The following is a 22,223-nucleotide window of genomic DNA, read 5'->3' on the forward strand; positions in this document are numbered from 1 at the left end:
ACACACTCCTGGGCTTTTTCCTGCCACTCCCATTTCCCAGCTCAGTGACCTCAGCAAACATGTGATGACCAATTGGCTGGGACAAAATTACACATCCATAGAATAAAGGCAAGAATCTTTTCCCACACCATTATTTTCCCAATAAAAAATAAATCAAACTGACAAGGTATAAAATTATCTGGTTTAGAGAATACTTTGAATCATTGCTTTCCCAACAAGTCACTCACAATGAAAACACAAACAAATCACAAAAAAAGATGGCTTTTTTCTCCCTTTAGGAGCCCCGTGCTGCATCCAAGGGCAGCATTTGCTTGTGGATACCACAGAGTGCATGGAATCTCCCTGAGTATCCAACAGCTCCATGCAACTGTTCCCTGCCTGCTTGGCAGTAACCCAGCCCCTAAGGAAGCCTTTTGTTGAGCCATATTTAGGAATTCTCCCCATTTTTCTCAGTCCCACCCTGAAACTTGAATGACTTCCCATGGACTCAGCTCCCCAAATGGGAGAAGCTCTGCCCATTATTGGGACAGTGCACAGGAATCTGTGGAAATGCCCATGTGTGTCTCAGGGTTTGATTCCCTGGTAAATCCACTCCAGCCTGCCCTGAATTCCCCTGCCTGGGCACTCCGTGCTCCTGCTCTGGCACTCCTGTTCCCCAACGCCTTGTCTGCAGCCCCTGCTCAATATTTCCAGACTTTTCCCTCTCTTCTGGTGTGCACATCCAGAACCCAAACATTCTTTCTTGGAGGTTCCAAAGGGCTGCAGGTTTTGTTGAAGAAGGAGGGTCAAGGTCAGGTTGTTGAGCAGATTGTTGTTGTCTTTGCAGTAGTGCTGGGGCTCTCTCAGTCCCTTGCTGAGAGGGAAAAAATGATCAATTGCTGCCTTTCTGGACTGGTTCCCACACAGCTGCCCTTGCAGGGGCAGTTTCCAGCCAGCCCTGCTCTGAAAACCATCAAAGGCCCTTGTAGAGCCACTGCTTGGGCTCCCTTTTGGTTTTGTGCTTCTTGCAGAGCTGAGCAAACCACAGGCAGGCCTTTTTCCACCACAGAATTCTCACTTCTACAGCAGCTCTAAAGCTGCTAGAATCAAAGCCAAGGGGGCAGGGGGGACCCTCAGTTGCTGGCTGCCACCTGGGGCTGGCCAGAGCAGGGCTAGGCAATGGCCGTCCCTGTGCAGTGGGGCTGGGCCATGACTGGGCCCCATCCTTGCATTGACAGGCACCCGGCAAGGAATGTGCAGGGACATTTCTGAAACTGCCACCCATGGGGACAGGACACCCCATGCCAGGATGTGTCACCCCCTGGACTGGTTTCTCCCAGGTCAACTCCACAACAGGGACCTCACAGGGCAGGACCCTCCTGGATGTGCCCTCCCAGGACAGACACTGCCTCCCTTCGCCATCTGACTCTCAGCACAAATGGCCTCTTCCTTTTTGTCCAGGAAAAAGAAAGTGAAAGTGTTGAGGGGGCGCAGCCCAACACCTCCATCCCCCACAGCCTCCCCATCCTTCCCTGCTCTCCTTACTCCCAATTATCCCCCTCCCATGGCTTCCCCCAGTGCGTTCCCTGCTCAGGTGATTCCTGGGATTGCGGAGCCAGGAACTGGGGTTGAGGGGACATGGCATAAAAGTGAGGAAAAAAAGGAAGAAAACAGAAATAAAGAGAGAAAAAATCAAGGGCAGGGGAAGGCACAGAAGCAGAGGTACCCAGGACCCCCATGTGATACCTGCACAGGAAACAAGCATCCCAAGGGGGCAGCACCTGGCCATGGGTCACCCCAAAATCTGAGGCACCCAGGGAAGGAGCTGTGACCCCCATGCCCCCGCAGCAATTGCCCATCCCAGCACCCCTATTCATTTGGGACCCCAATCATGGGAATCTAATTTCCTTTTGTACCTCCTTCCCTAAGACCCCTTCCCTGGACTGCAGTTCCTCACGATCTCCTACCCCAAAGAACCCCATCCTGGTAATTCCAGTCCCTGGGAGCCCCATTCCCTTGGGGACATTGATTCCACCAGGGCCCCTATTCTTACAGGGTTCCCCTTTCCCCTGTCACCCCCATCCCTTGGCCCCCATCCCATGATCACAAATCCCTGCAGGCCACATTGTTCTGGCACCCTCATCCCCAAGTTTGAGTCCATCCATCCACTGGGACCCCCATTCCAATGGGACCCGATCCCTGGGCACCCCATTGCTCTGGAAACCTATTTCTGGCTCCCTACACCACCTCAGACTCCAAATTCTGTCCCCACCATGTCCCACCATCACCCCCACATCCCACAAGTTCCCCACCCTGCCCCCATCCTGTCCCCAGCCTGCCCCCACCAAGGGCCACCTACATGTGGGGACGGACGTGACCTCGCTTCCTTCCCCTTCATCCGAAGAGCCACCAGCCAGGGGAGCGGTGGCCACAGCAGCGAGTGACAGCCAGTGCACATGGCTGGAGACACCAGGATGGCTGGGAAGGTGGCACTGCTCCTGTGGGGTGAGTCCCCTGGGCACGGGCCTGACACCCTGGGGATGGGCCCTGGTGAGGCAGAGACTAGTGGGGAGGGGAACAGAGGGGAGCTGCAGGGTCCCCTGAGGTCCCGAAAGGCCACAGAGCCAGAGCATGAAGTGACCAGGGCTGTGGGGACAGGAGAGGGGGGACAATAACGGGGGACAGGGATTTGGGGAACTCTCATGGGGCTGGTGGGGGTGACCACTGCAACCACTGTTGAGTCTCCTTTTCCGTATGTCCAATGTGTCCCCATGTCTTAACTGAGCAAGGGCTAGTCGGTGTGTCTCTGCCCCCAGGGGGTACTTGCCACACTATGACAGTTTATGGACAGCCCCCACACCCAGTCCCTCCCTTCCAATGTCCCTGTGATGCCACCCTCACCCAGCCCTGTCCCTTCTCCCTTCCAGCCCAGACCCTCGGCCTCGTTGGTGAGTCCTCGGGGGATGCCATGGCCCCAACCCTGCTGTTCCCAGCCCCACGCAAGCCCTGGCAGGCTGGTGTCCCCTGCCACCCACAGGTGCCCAGACCACCCAGCTCCTCGTGGAGCCCCCCTGGAGGCCGGCAGTGCTGTGGGACCGGGTGACACTGACCTGCAAGGGCTCAGGGACTGCCGGTGCCACCATCTGGTACAAGGACGGGCAGCGCTGGGGGCAGGAGGGACATGACCACTTCACTGTCACCGAGAGTGGCACCTACACGTGTGACAGACCCGGCAACGGGCACAGCCCCTCTGTGACAGTCAAATGGTGAGAGGGGTTTGGTTGTCTCCAGCCTGGCACCTGCAGGGACCCCAAGGTCTCTGGGTGTGCTCTGCTCCATGGGTCACATCCTGGTGTGACCAGAGCCCATCCCCTGTACATGGGGAGATCCCAGAGCATCTCAGAGTGGAGGGACCCCAGTTCTGGATTCAGGGAACCCTGCTGCACTGGATGTGTTCCAATTCGAGGGTCCTTGAGAAAATTGAATGCCACAGGTGTCCTAAGACTCCCATGTTCCACAGCCCGACTGGTGCTGCAGGTGCCGGCGCAGGAGCTGCTGGAGGGGGACACGGTGACACTGCGCTGCCGGCGCTGGGCGAACATGTCGGTCACTGGGGTGCCATTCTACCATGGGGACAAGGAGGTCGAGAGGTCCCTCAGTGGGACCGAGCTGTCCCTGTCCCCTCTGCAGCTGAACCACAGCGGCCGCTACAGCTGCGGGGGCCAGGTGGACTCCAAGGTGGCACCGTGGGCGCACTCGGCTTCAGTGACAGTGACAGTGCACGGTGAGCACCCCACAGCCGCCACCCTGACACCCTCACAGCCCCTCCCCCGGGACTTGGGCTCACAAATCTCCCTCCCCTCTCCTTCCCAGAGCTCTTCTCGGTGCCAGTGCTGGAGGGTCCCCCTTATCTTACTGTGGGATCCCCCCTGACTCTCAGCTGCCTCAGCACCCCCAGCCCCCTGCGGCCCCGAGCCCCCCTCCTGCACCTGTTCTACCAGGACGGGCACATGGTGAGAGGCCCGCAGGGGTCCCCGCAGCTGCTGGTGCCCGCCGTGGGGGTCTCCCATTCGGGGAATTGCAGCTGCCAGGTGCAATCCGAGGGGGGGATCGTGCGGAAGAGCAGCGCCCGACTCTGCATCACGGTGTGCAGTGAGCGCGGGGATGGGCACAGGGAGCCCCCACAGCCTCCTCGGGGGCCCCTGCCCTGTCTGGGGATCCCCATAACTACCCGGGTCGCCCATCCTTTCCTGGGTACCTCACCAGATCCCCCAGCCCTATGTGGGTACCCCCATCTTTCTGGTAATCTTTTTCCACATCCCCTCATTCCTGCTTGGGTCACCCTCTGTGCCCCCCCATTCCTCACTGGCATCCCTTCATCTGTCCCTGATTTAAGCTCAGCCCTGTCTGATCTCCCTCCATGGTCCTCAAGTCTCACCATTCCCTCCCTGGTTTTACATAATCTTCCTGGGGTCTCTCCATCTTCCTCTCCAGGTTACTCATCCTTGAGCCCTTCATCATTCCTTGGGGTCCCGTTCCAAGCCCCCCTCCTATCTCTCTGCCTCCTTTTCCTCACTGTGGTCCCACTTCCCCTCTCCCATCCCTCCCCATCACGGGTCTCTCACTGTTCCCTGGTGTTCCCCCATCCAAGGGGTCCTGCCCTTGAGGGGTGTCCCTGTCAGTGCAGCCCCCTGGGGGACAGGTGGCATGCAGGGACTGACTGGTGCTGAGCTAGGCGGTGGCTGCGGGTCCCCTGTCCTTCTCCTGGCACCGGGAGGGCTCAGGGGCATTGCTGGGAAGCGGTCCCTGCCTGCAGCTGTGCCATGCTGGGGACAATGACAGCGGCCAGTACCGGTGCCGGGTCAGCGATGGGGACAGCGTGGCTGAGAGTGACCTCCTGAATGTCACCGTCGTGACACCTCCCATGGCACCCCCATCCCACCTCGCCCAGTGCCAGCCCTGTCTCTGTCCCCACAGTGCCTGTGGCCAATGCCACCATCACCCCCGGTCCCCTGTCACACCAGGTGCATGCCGGTGACCCCGTGACCCTGCACTGCTCAGTGCAGGTGGGCTCAGCCCCTGTCACTTTCACCTGGCTGCACAACGGGCAGGAGGTGGCCCGGGGTCCCCTCCTGGAGCTTGGAGCTGTTGATGTGGGACATTCGGGCACCTACCAGTGCATGGCCACCAACCAGCTGGGACAGGACAGTGTTCCGGGCACTCAGCCCAGAGCTGGTCCTGGCTGTGACAGTGCGGGGACACAGGGACACAGGTGGGGTCACACTGGGTCACATGGGGGGTGCAGGACTCCTGGGCTTCTGGGTGACCCCAATGTGTCCCTCTCTGTCCCCAGCAGTGGCTCTAGGGCTCAGTGGGTCCCTGCTGTTCCTGCTCCTGCTCCTGGCTGTCACTGGGGGCTGTTACCAGTGGCACTGCTGTGGTGGGTGACAATACGGGGGGATGGGGTTCCCAGGGATTGGGGTGAAGTCCCCCAGGGTATGGGAGCCATAGGGTGGCATCAACAGCTCCTGACTTGGGAGAAACTGATCCTGCAGAGACCTCAGCTTGGGGTCCTGGGGGATTTGGAGAGGTTGTGCGGGATTGTGCAGGGAAGTTGGGGGTTCTGTCAGGGGTTTTGGGGGAGTTTTTGGGACTCTGGGGTCTCAGTGGATTGAAAAGTTGGTTTAATGTATTCTGGGACTTTCAAAGATGCTTGAGGGTCCCAGGGACAGTCAGGGGTCGCCATGGTGTTCAGAAGCCCTGAGAACCCCAGCATCACCCCTCATGCTTTTCTTTTGCAGCCCTCAGGAAACAGCAAGAAAGGTGAGTGAAGGACTCCAGGTTTGAACCTCCATTTTACCTCCACAACAAAACCCCCCCCATGCCCACAGACACCCCCTTATCCCTGCAGGGCCTCGCCAGAGCCCTCGGCCCTCCCAGAGGCAGGGGAGGTGCTTTACAGTGATGTCGTGAGCATCAAGAAGGCAGGTGGGGAGTACAGGGGGACATGGGGGACATCACCCAGGGGGTGTCACCCTCAATCCAGGTCCCCACAACCGGTGTCTCTCACAGGGCCCCCCCGTGCCACATCCCCCCAGGTGATCTATGCAGAGCTGCCAGGACCCCACCGGAGGCAGCAGGACCCCAGGGACATCTGCGAGAACGTGCTGTGACACTGAGGGCACAGGGAGCACTGGGGTCCCTGCCCAAGGGCACCCCCAGCTCCCATGGGTGCCCACCGTGCCCAGGGAGTGGCCACGAGTGGGGGCTCCCATGTGGAGCTGCCCAGGGCTCCCCGTTCAAGTGCTCCCAGTGCTCCCAGTACCCCCAGCAGCTCCCCATTTCCTCCTCTACTACCAGGAGGCACAGGACCCTTGTCCCTTTTACTGGACCCAAATATCAGCTTTTTGATTAAACCAGAAGAAATGGTTTTTGTTTGTTTAGCTCTGCCCTGTTTGGCTCAGGAAGGAGGAGGGTCCCGCCTGGTTGTTGAATCAATACTTCTCAGTTCTCAAGATTCAGAATTCAAAGGGTCACAAAAGGAACCATTTCCAGGGAAAGCACTCAAAAAGGAACAAACCCCAGAGGTTTCCCCTGGCACGATTCCTCCACCAGGAGGAACCTGGCAGGTCCCGGAACTTCACTGCTCTGATGGCCAAAGTGGCATTTAGGAGTCTCTGGATTCTCTTGTCCCCTGTCCCAAACCCCTCCTCTTCCGTGTTCCCAACACCAGGATGTCACAAGGGCCCTGTGGGGGTTCCAGAGCCTCCTCCTTTGCCAGGGCAGTCAGGATCAGGCCATGGCACAGGGTGGGGTGTCAGAGACAGGAAAAGTTTGATGTCTGGAGACATTTTGGAACACCTGTGTCTGGCAGGGGTGGGCCAGACCGTGCTTTTGCTGAGACAGGGCCCCGTCTGTCCATCAGTCTGTCAGCCATGGCACACTGGGGACATTGTGACACTCTGCCAAAGCCAGCTCCTGAGTGGCCAGGAGACCAGAAGTGCCAGCTGGGGAGAGGGCGCTTGGTGGCCCAACTGGCTTAAAGGGCAGAGCATGAGGTGGCACATGCCTGACCCTGTCTTCAGTTGAGGTCTCTGTCCCATCCACACTGGAACCCAGGATTTGACCACTCGTTTAAATGAGAAATATTTGCCAAGGAAGGTGTGAATGTTCCCGGAATGGAAAGAAGACCCATGCCTAAAACTTTTGTTAATTTCAAAAATGATGGGGCTTCCAGGCCAAAGTGTTGGAGAATGAATAACAGCTCTTTCCTGGGAAATTTATAAACCAGAACAGAAGAAACAACACAAACCCAGAACTTTCCGTCCTGCTCTGCACTGTTGGTTTTTGTGGAAGTTTTAACCCCGGCCAACAGGGGACTCTGCAGGGAGCACTCTCGCCCAGCAGGGGGCGCCCCGGTCCAGCTCCATCCCCTCAGGGGGCATGGCGGCCTCGGATGGGAGGGAGGAAGGGAAATCACTCCTTTTGCAAACTCACGGGCCCCAATCGGTCCCGGCACCATCACTGGAAGCGGTCAGAAGCCGCCAAGGCAGCAGGTTGGATCCCAGTGCCCACTGGCAGTGTAGCAGTGTCCTGGGGCCAGGCTCACGCCCTGAACAACAACCGCAACCACTGTCTATAATCCCAGAGGGAAGAAAGGCAGCGCCTGACATGTCTCGGGTTCACAACATCACTTCTGCTTGCTTTACAGCCTTCCATTCCCTTTTCCTCCTTCAGCCTGGGCACAGCAGCTCTGGGAATGTTGAGTTTCCCTGGGATGCTGAGGAAAGCTCGTGCTCAGTGCTGACTCTGCCAGGGCTCCTCAGGTGGCTGCAGAGCACATTTGGATTTCCTGCTCTTCCTGGGCCACTGCTGGTTCTGACACAGCTGCTGCAGGAAAGGAGGAGGAGAGCAGAGGCACAGCCCTGAGGGCTCTGCAGCTGCAGCACAGAGATAGCCAGGGCTGGGAGCTGTGCCTTGAGAGGGCAAAATGGGGCTAAATTGGAGCTGTTTGGGCCAATGCCCCTGTTCTGCTCCAGACGCTGCAGACCCTTCAGGAGATGTTGTAATTATTGTTGGGATTTCTGAAGGTCTGCTGTGTTCCTAAAGCATCCCTGTGCACAAACACAGGGCTCTGCTGCTTCTCCTGGGGATTTTGGGATTCTGTGGCTGAGGCGGGAGCGGCTGGAGCAGGTGGCCCACGGGAAAAGCACCTGGCCATGCAGGTGGAGCAGGAGCGCCGGGAATTCTGCAGGGTGCTCAGGTGAGGCCCAGGGGGGCCGGGCCATGGTGGGACACCACTTGCCATTCTTGCTCTCCCCAGATTTTGAGACAAAGCAGTGACACCCATCAGGCTCCCAAACCCCTCAGGGTCTAGGCGCAGCCTCACAGGAGGTCCCGGCCCAGGCCTTGGGGATGATTCGGATACTCCCGGGCTCGTTCCCGACAAAGGGCAGCGCTCCAGGAGCAGTCGGCACATCCCGAAGGAGCAGCCCGGGGCTGCTGGAGCCCGAGTGCTGTGGGCAAGGACAGCGTGGGGGAGCCGGGCCCCGCTCAGCCGGCGCTGCCCCATGAACGTCTCATCCTGCAGGGGCTCGGCAGCCTCTGCTGGTGCCGGCCCCGGGGCTGTCAGGGGGCGCGGCCGGAGGGGCCGGGGGGCAGCGGGTGGGGAGGGTCGGGATGGAGGGACCGGGACCCCACTGGGGAGTCCCGAGCATGGAGGGAGCGAAACGGCGGAGGGGAGACCCCGGGACAGGGGGGAGCAGAGACCCTGTGGTGGGGTCTGCGGAAAGGAGGGACAGCAATGGTGGTCCCGGAGCACCGGGAAGGGGCCCAGCTGGTATCGCGCTGCGAGTGCTGGGACGGTCACGGGGTGTCCGAACCAATTGTGGCAGCGTGTCCGAAGCCACTGTCGCGATGTGTCGGGACCGAGCATTGCCAGGGTAAGGCCCTCACAGCTCTGGGAAGTGGAGGGGTACCCTGAAAGGGGTGGGGCAGGGGCGGGGCAGAGCCCTGTCTATTCCCTGTGCCCTGTGCAGGTGAGGAGGGCAGGGATGGAGCAGCTTTGGGAACACCTGGAATCGAGACAGGGTCCCTGCCCACCACGGCTGCAGGGTAAATCCCCTGCTCAACATTTCCATCCTTTTCTCTCTTGTCTTGCAACTGAGCCAGAACCCAAAAATACTTTCCAGGATGTTCTAAAGGGCTGCAGGTTTGAGACAGGAAGGAGGAGGAGGGTCCTGATCAGATTGTTGAGCAGATGGTTGTTGTCTTTGCTGGATTTTCGGGTTTCTCCCCGTCCCTTGCCTAGAAGGATAAAGTGATCAATTGCTGCATTTCTGGACTGGTTCTCCCAGAGCTGCCCTTGTAGGGGCAGTTTCCAGCCAGCCCTGCTCTGGAAAGCATCAAAGGCCCTCTCAGTGACACTGCTTGGGCTCCTTTTGGGTTTTGTGCCTCTTGCAGGGCTGAGCAAACCACAGGCATGCCTTTTTCCCCCACTGAATTCTCATCTTTGCAGCATGTGAAAACCACGTTCTCTCTCCTGTGAGAATTTTAGAAGTTTAATAAAGGACAATAGGAGACAAGGACCATAGAGCAAAGGTTGTTATGGGTGGGTGCATCTTGGCACGCAGCCAAGAGCACACTGTTCTCTTCGGGGATACCTCTTAGATACCTTTTCCTTTAGATCAGCCTGTTGCATATTCATAGACACTTATGCATAGAAAACTTTTTCCCCAAGCTAATTTACATTCCAAGAATTGTTTAGCATGGCTCCTCCTTGGATCTGCCTTTTTAGAGCATTATTCCTTGATTCTGCTTTTAGCCATTTCTTATAATCATCTTCATTTCTGGGCCTTGGTCTACACTGTCTTCAGGTGGTGAGTGCTGATGGTTGGCATATCTGTAGCAGGTGTCCTCATCCTGTCTTCATCAGATGTTGTCCCATCCAAGCAGGCATTTTTTCACAAGCATCCTTATATCAGCTATTTCACAAAGCTTAATTAACAACAGACATAAAAAATATATCTTTGTAACAAAGTTACTTTAACATTACATATAAAAATTCCATTTTAACATTTGTTAAATTCCAGTAATATAATATGTATTTACAATACTTGGTGAAAGGGACAAAGTGATCAATTGCTGCATTTCTGGACTGGCTCCCCCTCAATGCCTCTGCAGGGGCGTTTCCAGTCAGCCCTGCTCTGAAAACCATCAAAGGCCCTCACAGAGCCACTGCTTGGGCTCCCTTTGTGGTTTGTGCTTCTTGCAGGGCTCAGCAAACCACAGACAGGCCTTTTCCCCCACACAATTCTCACCTCTGCAGCAGCTCTAAGGCTGTCAGAATCAAAGCCAAGGGGGCAGGGGGGACCCTCAGTTGCTGGCTGCCCCCTGGGGCTGGCCAGAGCAGGGCTGGGCAATGGCCATCCCTGTGCAGTGGGGCTGGGCCATGGCTGGGCCCCACCCTTGGATGGCCACTGGCTTCAAGGAGCAGGAGTCTGGGAGCTCCTTCCTGCCTGGGGCTCCATTCCCCAGCTGTTCTTGCTGGCTCAGATCCTGCAGGGGACGAGCAAGAATGGAGAAGTCTGGAAACACCAAGAGCTGCCATCCCCCAGGACAGGAGCCCCTTGTCCAGCATGTGTCCCCCCTGGGACACGATCCCCCCAGGACAGGAGCCCCCTTTATTTGCCCCCCCCAGGGCAGAACCCTCCTCCCATGTGACACTCAGCACAAACGGCCTGTTCCATCTGCTGCAGGACAGAGAAAGTGAAAGTGTAGGCAGAGTGAAAGCTGACTCCTCCATCCCCCACAACCTCCCCAGCCCTCCCTGCAGACCCCTCACCCCTGCTTCCCCCACCCTGGGCTTCCCCCAACTCGTTCCCTACTCAGAAGCTCCCCAGGATCATCAAGGCATGAACTGGGAGGTTGTGAAATTGAGGGATAAAAGGAAGGAAATGGAAATGAAGAACAGAAAATGCCCCTGGGCGTTGGGGGGGGGACACAGACTCAGAGCAGCTCTGAATCCCCTCTTGTTGCCCCCCCCAAATCACGGGCAACCCAGCAGGCAGCTCTAGCCCCTGAGTCTTCCCAAAATCTGAGGCACCCAGGGAAGGAGCTGTGACCCACATGCACATCCTGTCACTGTAAATCCCTGGCAAACTCATTCCCCTGGGAAGCTGACCATGGGACCCCCATTCCTTCTGTCTCCCCTTTCCTGAGACCCCCATCCCAGGGCTGCCATTGCCCAGGAACTCCATGGCCCAGGACCCCATTCCCAAGGAACCCTCTCCCATTCATTCCATGCCCTGAAATCCCCATTGCCCCGGGACTTTCATTCTCCCAGGTCCCCCCCATTCCCCCTGCACCCATCTCTGGCACAAAAATGCCTTGATGAGGGATTTATTACAATTAAAATATTTTCTTATATACCCTTTTAAAATTTTAAATGTACTTTACCTTTCTCCTAGTCTCATCTCAAAACAAAAAAGAAATAAATACATTCTGATAAATGCACTAATAATTAACCAACACTAAACCCACCACACTAAATATTACATTAACCAAAATATCTCAAATTAGCAAACCAAAAACATGACACCAAATCCCTGGAGCTCACCATCCCCTGGGACTCCCATCCTTGAGTCCCCCCAGCCCTGGGGACCCCCATTCCCATGGCACCCCAACCCCCGTGACTCCCCCTCCTCATGACCCCAATTCCCCATGGACCCATTCCCTGGACCCCCATTCCCTGGACTCCCCATTCCCCTGGACACCCATCCCTGGCTCCCCAAACCCCCTGAGCCCCCCTGCTCCTGGGAAGCTCAGGTCCCACCGACCTAGAGACAGCCTTGTCCCCAGCATGTCCCCACCCTGCCCACAGCCTGTCCCCAGCTTGTGGCCACCCTGCCCCCACTAGGTGCCACCTACACATGGGGACGAGATGTGACCTCGCTTCCTTCCCCTTCATCCAAAGAGCCGCCAGCCAGGGGAGCGGTGGCCACAGCAGTGAGTGACAGCCAGTGCACATGGCTGGGGACACCGGGATGGCCGGGAAGGTGGCACTGATCCCGTGGGGTGAGTGCCCCAGGCACAGGCCGCACTGGTAGTACCCCGGGGATGGGCACTGGTGAGGCAGAGAGTGGTGGGGAGGGGGCACAGGGGAGCTGCAGGGTTCCCTGAGGTTCCCAATGCCAGCAGAGCCAGAGCATGAAGTGACTGGGGTCATGGGGTGGCTGTGGGGACAGGAGAGGGTGAACAGGGCTGGAGGGATAGGAATGTGGGCAGAGGCATCCTGGGGCTGGGGCAGCTGTGGGGACAGGGACACAGGGATGCAGGGATGCAGGGACAGGGAGAAGAGGACAAGCACAATGTGGATGGGCCATGGAGACAGAGGCCATGGGGCTGTCGGGGGAGACCTGTGCTAGCACAGTGTCTCCATCGAGACATCTGTGCCACACCAATTCCCTCAGGGGGACAGTTCAAGGGCAGCCCCTATGAACCATTCCCCTGTGCACAACTGTCCCCATGGTGTCACACTCACTGAGCCCTGTCCCTTCTCCCTTCCCACCCAGACCCTCGGCCTCGCTGGTGAGTCCTCGGGGGATGCCATGGCCCCACCTTGCTGTCCCCAGCCCCACACTGGCCATGGCAGGCTGGTGTCCCCGGTCACCTGCAGGTGCCCAGACCACCCAGGTCCTGGTGGAGCCCCCCTGGATGCTGGCAGTGCTGTGGGACCGGGTGACACTGACCTGCCAGGGCTCGGGGAACACTGGTGTCACCACCTGGTACAAGGATGGGCAGCGCTGGGGGCAGGAGAGACACAACCACCTCACTGTCACTGAGAAAGGCAACTACACGTGTGAGAGACCCGGCACTGGGCTCAGCCCTCCTGTGACAGTCTTAGATGGTGAGGGGGGTTTGGGTGTCCCCATCCTGGCACCAGCATTGACCCCTGGGCTCTGGGTGGGCTCTGCTCCATTGGTCACCTCCTGTGTGACCAGACCCTGTCCCCTACTCTGGGGGCATCCCAGAGCATCCCAGAGCATCCCAGTGCTGGCAGACCCTGTTTGTGGATTTGGGGATCCCTGGTGTGCTGTGTGTGAGCCAATATGGGGGCTGCGATGGCATTGGGACCTGCCAGGTGTAACAGGACCCCCGTGTCCCGCAGCCCCATTGGTGATGCAGGTGCTGGCACAGGCACTGCTGGAGGGGGACATGGTGACACTGTGCTGCCGGCGCTGGCGGGACAACCCGGTCAGCTCAGTGTCCTTCTACCACAAGGAGAAGAAACTGCAGGAGCTCCGCGATGGGACCGAGCTGTCCCTGTCCCCTCTGCAGCTGCAACACAGCGGCCGCTACAGCTGCAGGGGCTGGGTGAAATCCACGGTATCACGGGGATGGGAGAAGTCAGAATCAGTGACATTGACATTGCATGGTGAGCACTCCACAACTGTCACTCTAACCCACCCCACAGCCTCTCCCTAGTGACTCGGGCTCACAAATCTCCCTCCCCTCTCCTTTCCAGAGCTTTTCACGGTGCCGGTGCTGGAAGTTCACTCTGAGCCCACTAATGGGGCCCCCCTGACTCTCAGCTGCCTCAGCACCCCCAGCCCCCTGCGGCCCCGAGCCCCCCTCCTGCATGTGTTCTACCGGGACGGGCGGGTGCTGGGGGGCCCACAGGGGTCCATGCAGCTGCTGGTGCCCGCCATGGGGGTCTCCCACTCAGGGAATTACAGCTGCCAGGTGCACTCTGAGGGGGGGACCGTGCAGAAGAGCAGCGCCCAGCTCTGCGTCAAGGTGCGCAGTGAGTGCCGGGATGGGCACGGGGAGCCCTCACTGCCTCCTCGGGTGCCCTGCCTGGGTACCTCCATTACTGCCCCATTCCCCCCATCCCTCACTGGATCCCTCCACCCATCTCTGAGTCAACCCCACCCCTCTCTGCTGTTTCCCCGCAGTCCCCAAGTCTCACCATACCCTCTCTGGGTCTCCATACCCGCACTGGGGTCGTCCCATCTCCCGCTCCATGTGTCCCCTCATTAAACACTCCATCCTTCCTTGGGGTACCTATCCAAGCCCCTCCCCCCCCGCAGCTCTGCACCGCCTCTCCTCTCCCTCACTGGGATCTCCCTGCCCCTCCCTGACCTCCCCCCAAGTCCCTCAATGCTCCCTGGTGTTACCCTCTCCCGCAGGGGTTCTGCCCTCGGGGGTGTCTCTGTCAGCACAGCCTTGTGCTGAGCTGCACGGTGGCCACAGGGACAGGTCACCTGTCCATTTCCTGGTACCCGGGAGGGCTCAGGGGCACCCCTTGGCACTGGCCCCACCTGGAGCTGCACCACACTGGGGACAATGGCAGCGGCCACTGCCAGTGCAGGGACAGCATGGCTGAGAATGTCCCCCTGAATGTCACTGTCCTTTGTGAGCGGGACCCTCAGACTTGGGGTGACCCCACCCATGGCACCCCCATCCACCTCACCAGGTGCCAGCCTTGTCTGTGTCCCCACAGTGCCCGTGGCCAATGCCACCATCACCCTCAGTCCCCTGTCACACCTGGTGCGCTCAGGAGACAACGTGACCCTGCGCTGCTCTGTGCAGGTGGGCTCAGCCCCTGTCACCTTCACCTGGCTGCACAATGGACAGGCGGTGGCCCGGGGTCCCCTCCTGGAGCTCAGGGCTGTTGATGTGGGACATTCGGGCACCTACCAGTGCATGGTCACCAACCAACAGGACGGGAACCAGGCACTCAGTTCAGAGCTGGCCCTGGAGGTGACAACACAGGAACAGGGCACAGGTAGGGTCACACAGGGTCACATGGGGAGTTCAGGACCCCCGGGGTTTTGGGTGACCCCAATGTGTCCCTCTCTGTCCCCAGCAGTGGCCGCAGGGGTCTGTGGGTCCCTCCTGTTCCTGGTTCTGCTCCTGGCTGTCATTGGAGGCTGGCACAGGTGGCACCACCCAGGTGCGTGACAATGGAGGGGGAATGGGGGTCCCAGGGATTGGGGTGAAGCCCCCACAGAGTTCAGGGTCCAGATGGTGGCACCAACAGCTCCTGACTTGGGTGAAGCTGAATCCCCAGAGATCTCACCTGGAGGTCCTGGGGGATTTGGGGAGGTCCTGCAGGGTAGTGCAGGGACATTGGGGGTTCTGTCAGGGGTTTGGAGGAGTTTGGGGGCTCAGTGGATTCAGTGGGTGATTCAAGGCTCATTAGGGGCTTCAGGGATGCATGAGGCTCCTGGGGGCAGTCAGAGGTCTCAAGGGTGTTCAGGGGCCCTGAGGACTCCATAGTCACCCCTCCCCCCTTTCCTTTGCAGCCCTCAGGAAACAGCAGGAAAGGTGAGTGGGGGGTCCAGGCCTGAACCCCATTTTATGTTCATTACAACCCCCCACACCCCCACAGACACCCCCTTATCCTTGCAGGGGCCCCCCAGGGCCCTCGGCCCCTCCAGAGGCAGGGGAGGTGCTGTACAGCCAGGTCAGGTGAAACAAGAAGACAGGGGGTGAGTACAGGTGGGGGGACAGGGACATGTCACCCTAGAGGTGTCACCTCCCATCCAGCTTCCCCCAACCGGTGTCTCTTGCAGTGCCCACCTGTGCCACAACCCCCCAGGTGACCAATGCAGAGCTGCCAGGACCCCATGGGCAACAGCAGGACTCCAGTGACATCTACGAGAACATGCTGTGACACTGGGGGCACAGGGGGCACTGGAGATCCCTGCCTGAGGGCACCTCCCACTGTGTGTCCTCCCCCTAGCTCCCATGGATGCCCACTGTGCCATGGAGGGGGGGCCATGAGTGTGAGGTCCCATGTGGGGCTGCCCAGAGTGCTCCATTCCAGGGCTCCCAGTGCTCCCAGTACCCCCAGTACCCGCAGGAGCTCCCCATTCCCTCCCCCAGTACCAGGGGGCACAACATCACTGTCCCTCTTATGGGACCCAAAACACAGCTTTTTCGTTAAACCAGGAGAAATGGTTTTTGTTTGTTCAGCTCTGCCCTGTTTGACTCAGGAAGGAGGGACCCGGTCATGTTGTTGTGCAGATCTTTGTGGGATTTTTGGGGCTCTGTCTTGGTTTGAAAGACAGGTGTCTGTTAAAGAAGGAAGGAACTTCTCTGGAAATGGAAACTATAAACCCCTTTCCTCTGAATTATTAAAATTTTGGAATTAAGGGGCTCTCAGGTAAAGATATGGGAGTAGGAATAACAGTAGGAAAATGTAAAAATAAAAATAAAAATTGTTATAGATGAATAATGAGATGATTGGCCCTAACAATTAAGGAATGAATACTGTGTGAATATTAGGAGAAGATTTCTTGATGTATAGGTATGTTATTGTAGTTTATTGTTTAGATGCCCTCTGTTCTCCTCACAGTCCCCTTTCCCCATCCTCTGTATTGTCGCCACTGGGCAGCCTGAGTTATTTAGCACAGGTAAAAGGAAGGCGTGTACGTGTGCCCCTCCTACAAGGCAGCTGAGAATGAAAAAGCTCGTTGCTACTGGAGGGCACAGCATGACAACACCTGACGTGCCAATCAAGTTGCAGGAAAGCAATCTCCACCAATAAACGGCAAAGAAGAGTTGACTGACAGACTCTGGGAGGGGCCAGGGTTGGCTGATGCAGCCCCCAGAGGTATAAAAGGTGAAGCGCCCGTCTCAAAGATGAGCTGTGTGGTAAGCAGCCATGAGGGAGGCTCCCAGGCCTGTTTTTCCATATTGTTATGTTTGCCCAATTATCCCAGCATCAAAAAATCAAACAATATTAGAGGTAGCAGCAATTTTAATTGAAAAGTTTAGAAAATATATAAAATTGGATACACTTGAAATATTAACAATATAATTGGGCTAAAACTAAGGGATAATTTGGTTCCAATAATAGTGCATAAGCAAAAGATAACCACGAGGTACGGAATGCAGGGCCCCTAGACCCTTGCCACCTCACGTACGAGCTTGCCAAGTGAAGATTCCTCCCTTATATGCCATGTGTCAATGTCATCTCCTCCCATTTTCGATTCATCACACTTCTACCTCCGCCCTCATCACCACCTTTACTGTGCATGCGCCACCACTTGTTTTGGTGGTCACATAAGTCTTTGGGGGTCGTCACTGATGAAGGCCTCTATTCTTCATCTATGTCCTTTAATTCACCTTTGGGTTACACATGCACATCAAGCCAGTACAATGAAAGCCAAAACTAACATATTACTGCATTTAAGCATCAAAGTTATAAATCTCTTACAGCTGGCATTTTCCTGGGACCCAACCAGATTGTCCCTTCTTTTTGTTAATTTTTAGTAACTGTTATCTCTTGCTTTTTCCTCCTGTCCTTCAACATCTGCAGGGAGGGGGGGTGGAACCCCTCCTATCTCTTTCTTTTTTGGCATTACAACTTTTAAATGTTTTATGACTTGCAATTATTAATTGCTGTATCAATATTGATTGTGGTTTCAATTTTACAGCACGAATCATATCAATTTTCCACACATGGAATCCTTTGGTTTTCATTGCTTGTTAAGACTATAAAAAAAATATTGTTGCTGGGTGATTCAGAGTCAGCCCATGTGTGTTAAGTGTAGTCTACAGGGGATAAAGAGAAGGAAAAGAGAAGTATTAATACATCCTGCTAAGTTTGGAAATTTAGATAGCATGAAGAATGAATAACACAAGAAGTAAAGATGGTATTAAAATGAGTCCACGAGAATGTAATTTAGCAGATGAGAAAGATTTGGGAGGAATCCTGGACGGTAATTTTTCAAGGAAAGGTAATCTGATTAAATACTCTTACCCAATAGTAGGCTTGGTATCAATTAGAAAGTGGTGAAAAGTGACCCCCAATGGAACTTTATGATCCATTGTTACAGTTGATGTTATTTTTAAGACAAGAAGAAAAATGAGATCCAGTGATATATGCAGACATCTTTTTTACCCTGAAGAATAAACCTGAGTGTCAGAAAGAATGTGGCTTTGATTTGGCCCCACAGGACCTTTAGTCCTAACTTTGGAAAGAGATAAGAGGCAGAAAAGAAAGATGTCGTTCAGCATTCAGCATAAGGCATAGATGTTTGAAATTGGCTCAAATGCAACAGGAAGATTGTGTTCTAGGTGTCCAAGACTTAGAGCCGAGTTAGTCCAGGCCAGCACGGGTATACTCCCCCTCAGGCAACCACTCTGGCCCCTGAATGAAAGCCAAATGGCAGTGAGGATGAGATGAATAATCCAGGTGAGGGGACAATTTCAGACACCCCCAGTGACAAGCAACCCAAGGAATAAAACCAAGAAAGCTTTGCCTTTAGTCACCCCCTTAAGGCAAGTCTTGAGTCCCCCAGGAGAAGCCATGTGGGTGAACATCTGCTTTTCTACTAGTGACGTCACCAGTAGGTGAGAAAAAGTTAAAATGGATAGAGAAAACCCTAGCAAAGTAGCAAAAAGATTGGAGTTCATAGTCAAGAGTCAAGAGCCAGAATAAGGTGATACTGATTTCATGTTGACAGAGCTAACCAAGCCAGCAAAGAGTTGGTGACAAGGTAGCCAGAGCACGTGTGCAGGGACAAATTGCTAGTGGAGCCTTACAAGGTACAGTGGACCAGCTGTGTCCTATTGTAAGCTCTTGGGACCGGCGGGAGAAATGCAGCACGCAATATGAGTGATCAGCAAATCTCAAACTTTATTGATAGGTACACATCTTTATATCAGTGTTAATGAATCTCATACATATTGCAAAAGCGAGCTCAGTATTGGTTAGTTACTTATCAGGCAACTCTGCCTACTTCTGCCTTCTTGTGGATATTTTATTGAAACTTTTCTTTGTATTTCTGCCAAAGATGCTCTCCCCTATCCTGCTGTTGCACCAAGGGCACAATGTCCTTGCCTGTTATTGGACACTTACTACTGGCTTCTATGCTTGTCCCTTTCACGCTTAACCAGCGACACTACGTCGACGTGACCTTTCTCAGCTAACCAACTGTCCACAAAGCTCTCCACACTTCCCCCATTTTTCTGTTGGACAAGCATAGTCTGATTAAATGCAGCAGATATCATCCTTTGCACCATGTTCTGTAAGCACATGCAAAAACACGGCAAAATTACACTACTAACAGAGCTATAATGCCCACTATAATGCCAACTTTAACAACAGAACGTAACCATGATCCCAGGCCTAACGATGAGAGCCATCCATCAATACCGAAACCTGATTCTACCTGTAAGTTTCCAGTTAACCTTTGCAATTCAGCAAGCTGGGCATGGATGGACTGCGAATGGTCAGAAAGATTCATGCAACACATGCCCTCAAATTCTTCACAACCATGGCCTTGTGCAAGTAAAAGAAAGTCAATCGCAGCTCTATTTTAAAGCGTTGTGTGACAAATAGAATCAACATCAAGCAAAAGGCTAGAAAGTGCCAAAGAGGTGGCATTGGTTTGCTTTGCAAGCCAGCATCCCAACTTATTTAGGGTACCATGGGCACCTGCGGCTGCCACCCCTGGAGTCAGAAAGGATGCTGCAATTATGGCCCCTGGGGACCAAAATTTTACATCGTCCCTACAGTCAGCAGTAAATGCATGGATCATTCTCTTATGTTGATGACGGTGGTGGCTCATGTTTAATATCATGGACGTATTGGGAGTAAGCAGAGACAGCCATCCAATTGTACATGGCCCAATGTACGTGCAGCATCGATGGGACACCAGGCCAAGCACGGTCCCCACAGATTAAGAAGTAACCTGCTGGCAGTTGAATAGGGTCATTTGATGAGATTGACACTTTCCCTGTGGTATAATTGCACCAAGCTGTTGCATTACAATACACAGCCATGCTGGAAGTTACAATAGTGGAATGGTTTTTTGCTGAAAGCTGGCTTCTATGGTTAAAATTAATACATGCATCTGCCATCACTGAACCTAACAGCTCCAATTCTTGGGGTTCTTGTGGTGCTATGGGGAAGTGAGAAACCCATTGGTCCCAATTATCTACACTTGTCTTAGGATTGTCAGTTTTGCAGGTGGGTACACCTGAGGGACATGGCCAGGGATCTGCTGGTAGCCCTACCAAGCAAGTTGTAAATGGATTACCGGGAGAAGATAATGACAGGCTAATAGCCTCCTGGTTAGTTAAGTTTGCCAGGGTGATCCAAATGTTAGTCTTAGGCTGAGGTGGGGCCCATGCATGATTGGTCGAAGGACGATCAACAGCTTCGTCTCTACTCGCTGACGGTCTTCTGTGCTCAGCTGATGGAGTTCTGGTGGTTCCATCTCACACAGCTGCTCGGGTCCATTTAGCAGGTACCCATAAGGATCCTGTAGGGGTAGAGACACAAAGATATCCTTGGCCCCAATATAACACCTTAGCAGGACCTTGCCATTGTCCTGTTTTGGGATCTCTGTATTTTACCCTTACATCTTGCTTTACACTTTCTTTCTCCTGTACATAGTGGCGAATTACAGCAGGAACCTTGCTTTCCCCAAAAACACACAAGTGATTTAAAACAAATAAACACCTTAATGGGCTTTCTTGCAGCTCTCTAATATCCTTGTATTTACCTAGATCTTTTCAAGGTACCATTAGCTCTTTCTACGATTGCTTGCCCTGTCAAGGAATTAGGGATGCCTGTCACATGTTCTATTCCCCACATTTGCATAAACTGCTTTATTCTTTTGCTGCAGTAGGCAGGCCCGTTATCTGTCTTAATACACCGTGGCACTCCCATTACACCAAAGCAGCTGCTGAGATGCCTCTCCTCTTGTCCAGCTTTCTCACCAGTCTGTGCTGTGGCCCACATAAAATGACTATAGGTGTCTATAGTAACATGCACATACTTCATCCTATCAAACTCAGCAACATGTGTGACATCCATTTGCCAGGTCTCATTTGTATTCAACCCTCTTGGGTTAACTCCCAGAGCTAACCTGCAGCCCCCATTATGATGACTACATATGGGACAGGCTTTGACTATTGCCCGTGCCTCATCCATAGATATCTGAAATTCTCCAAGGAGACCTTTTGCATTTTGGTGAAACATGGAATGTGACTCTCTGGCCATAGTCTGCCTGGGAGTTGGAGTCATTTGTGTGATTGAGACTAGCTTATCTGCTCGTGCATTACCCTCTCCTAGACCAATATCCCATTTGTGACTTCTGATATGGATAACAGAAAAGGGATGTTTTCTCAGCTTAATCGCCCTCTGTAATTGAATAAACAGCTCATGTAACCTCCTGTTTTGAACCTCTTTTATAGAGGCATCCTCTATTTGCTCACACACTCCTGCAACATACAAAGAATCTGTCACTATGTTGAGGGGCCCCGAAAAATGCATCACGGCCCATACAACAGCCAATAGCTCCATTGTTTGTAAAGTATCCAACTCGGAAGCCTGGAGAATCTGATGGTGCCATTGTCCCTTTTCCTGCCAGGTCACTGCAGCAGTTCTTGATTTTCTTCCTGCATCCGTGTAGGCTCTTATAGCATCTGACAGGGGCTTCTGTGATCTTTTTGGGCATTGAATCCAACCCCACTGCCCTACCCAGTTCAATGGTATATTGGGAATATCATCAGTGGCAATCACGCTTCCAGCTCCCAGCAGGGCCTCTTGTAATTCCATACTGTTTATCAGGTACCATGTCAACGTATCTTTCTTCATTGGTATCCATATCTGATCAGGCTCCTTTCCCATAATCTGTAATGCCCGTTCACAACCCTTCTTTAGCAGGTCAGCCAAAATTTCGATTTTTTGAAGAAAAGGTTTATGCGGTTGAAGTGGAGGACATATCCATTCTAAGGCCCACACCTTGTGGGATCTCAGCCTCTCAGAACTGAGGGGCAGAGTGAACAAGACCACCCCTGGGGGGCTCGGGAGTCCTGGAATGTTGCCAGAAATGTCTGGTGGCTGGACTTTGATCCCACAGGGGAGATGACATCAGTATGAGGATAGGAGGATTTCACCGGGGTGAACGGTGAAGGGATAAGTTAATTGGAGTGTGAGACAAAGGGTTTAAGATTTCTGTACAGGGGGGTCTAGAGAAGTAAGATGGAGGAATTGGGGCGTGCCCTTCTCCTTCTTCTTCTTCCTCTAGGCCTCCATCTTCTGTGGTGATGTTGGCACTCCGGGATTGGACCTTACTAGGGGAACACTGGTTAATAAGGGTAGAGGGTATTGGAGAAAAATGATAAATATTGTATACGTAACTCCAAGTATAAAGATAGGTGACCGCCCCAGGGGCTCTCAGTGTGTGCCCATGGCTGACTGCTGAGCAGAACTCTGT

The 22,223-nt window shown here is 54.5% G+C and overlaps 1 pseudogene; it reads left to right on the plus strand.

Moving 5' to 3' along the window:
• The first annotated feature begins 8,895 nt into the window (after nt 1–8,895).
• LOC128948101 (Fc receptor-like protein 2) overlaps nt 8,896–22,223 on the plus strand; it is a 77,948-nt pseudogene continuing 64,620 nt past the window's right edge.

Source organism: Melozone crissalis, unplaced genomic scaffold (genome assembly GCF_028551555.1).
Source record: "Melozone crissalis strain CALT ecotype California unplaced genomic scaffold, PUWL_Pcris_2 ptg000114l_1, whole genome shotgun sequence".
Lineage (NCBI taxonomy): Eukaryota > Metazoa > Chordata > Aves > Passeriformes > Passerellidae > Melozone > Melozone crissalis.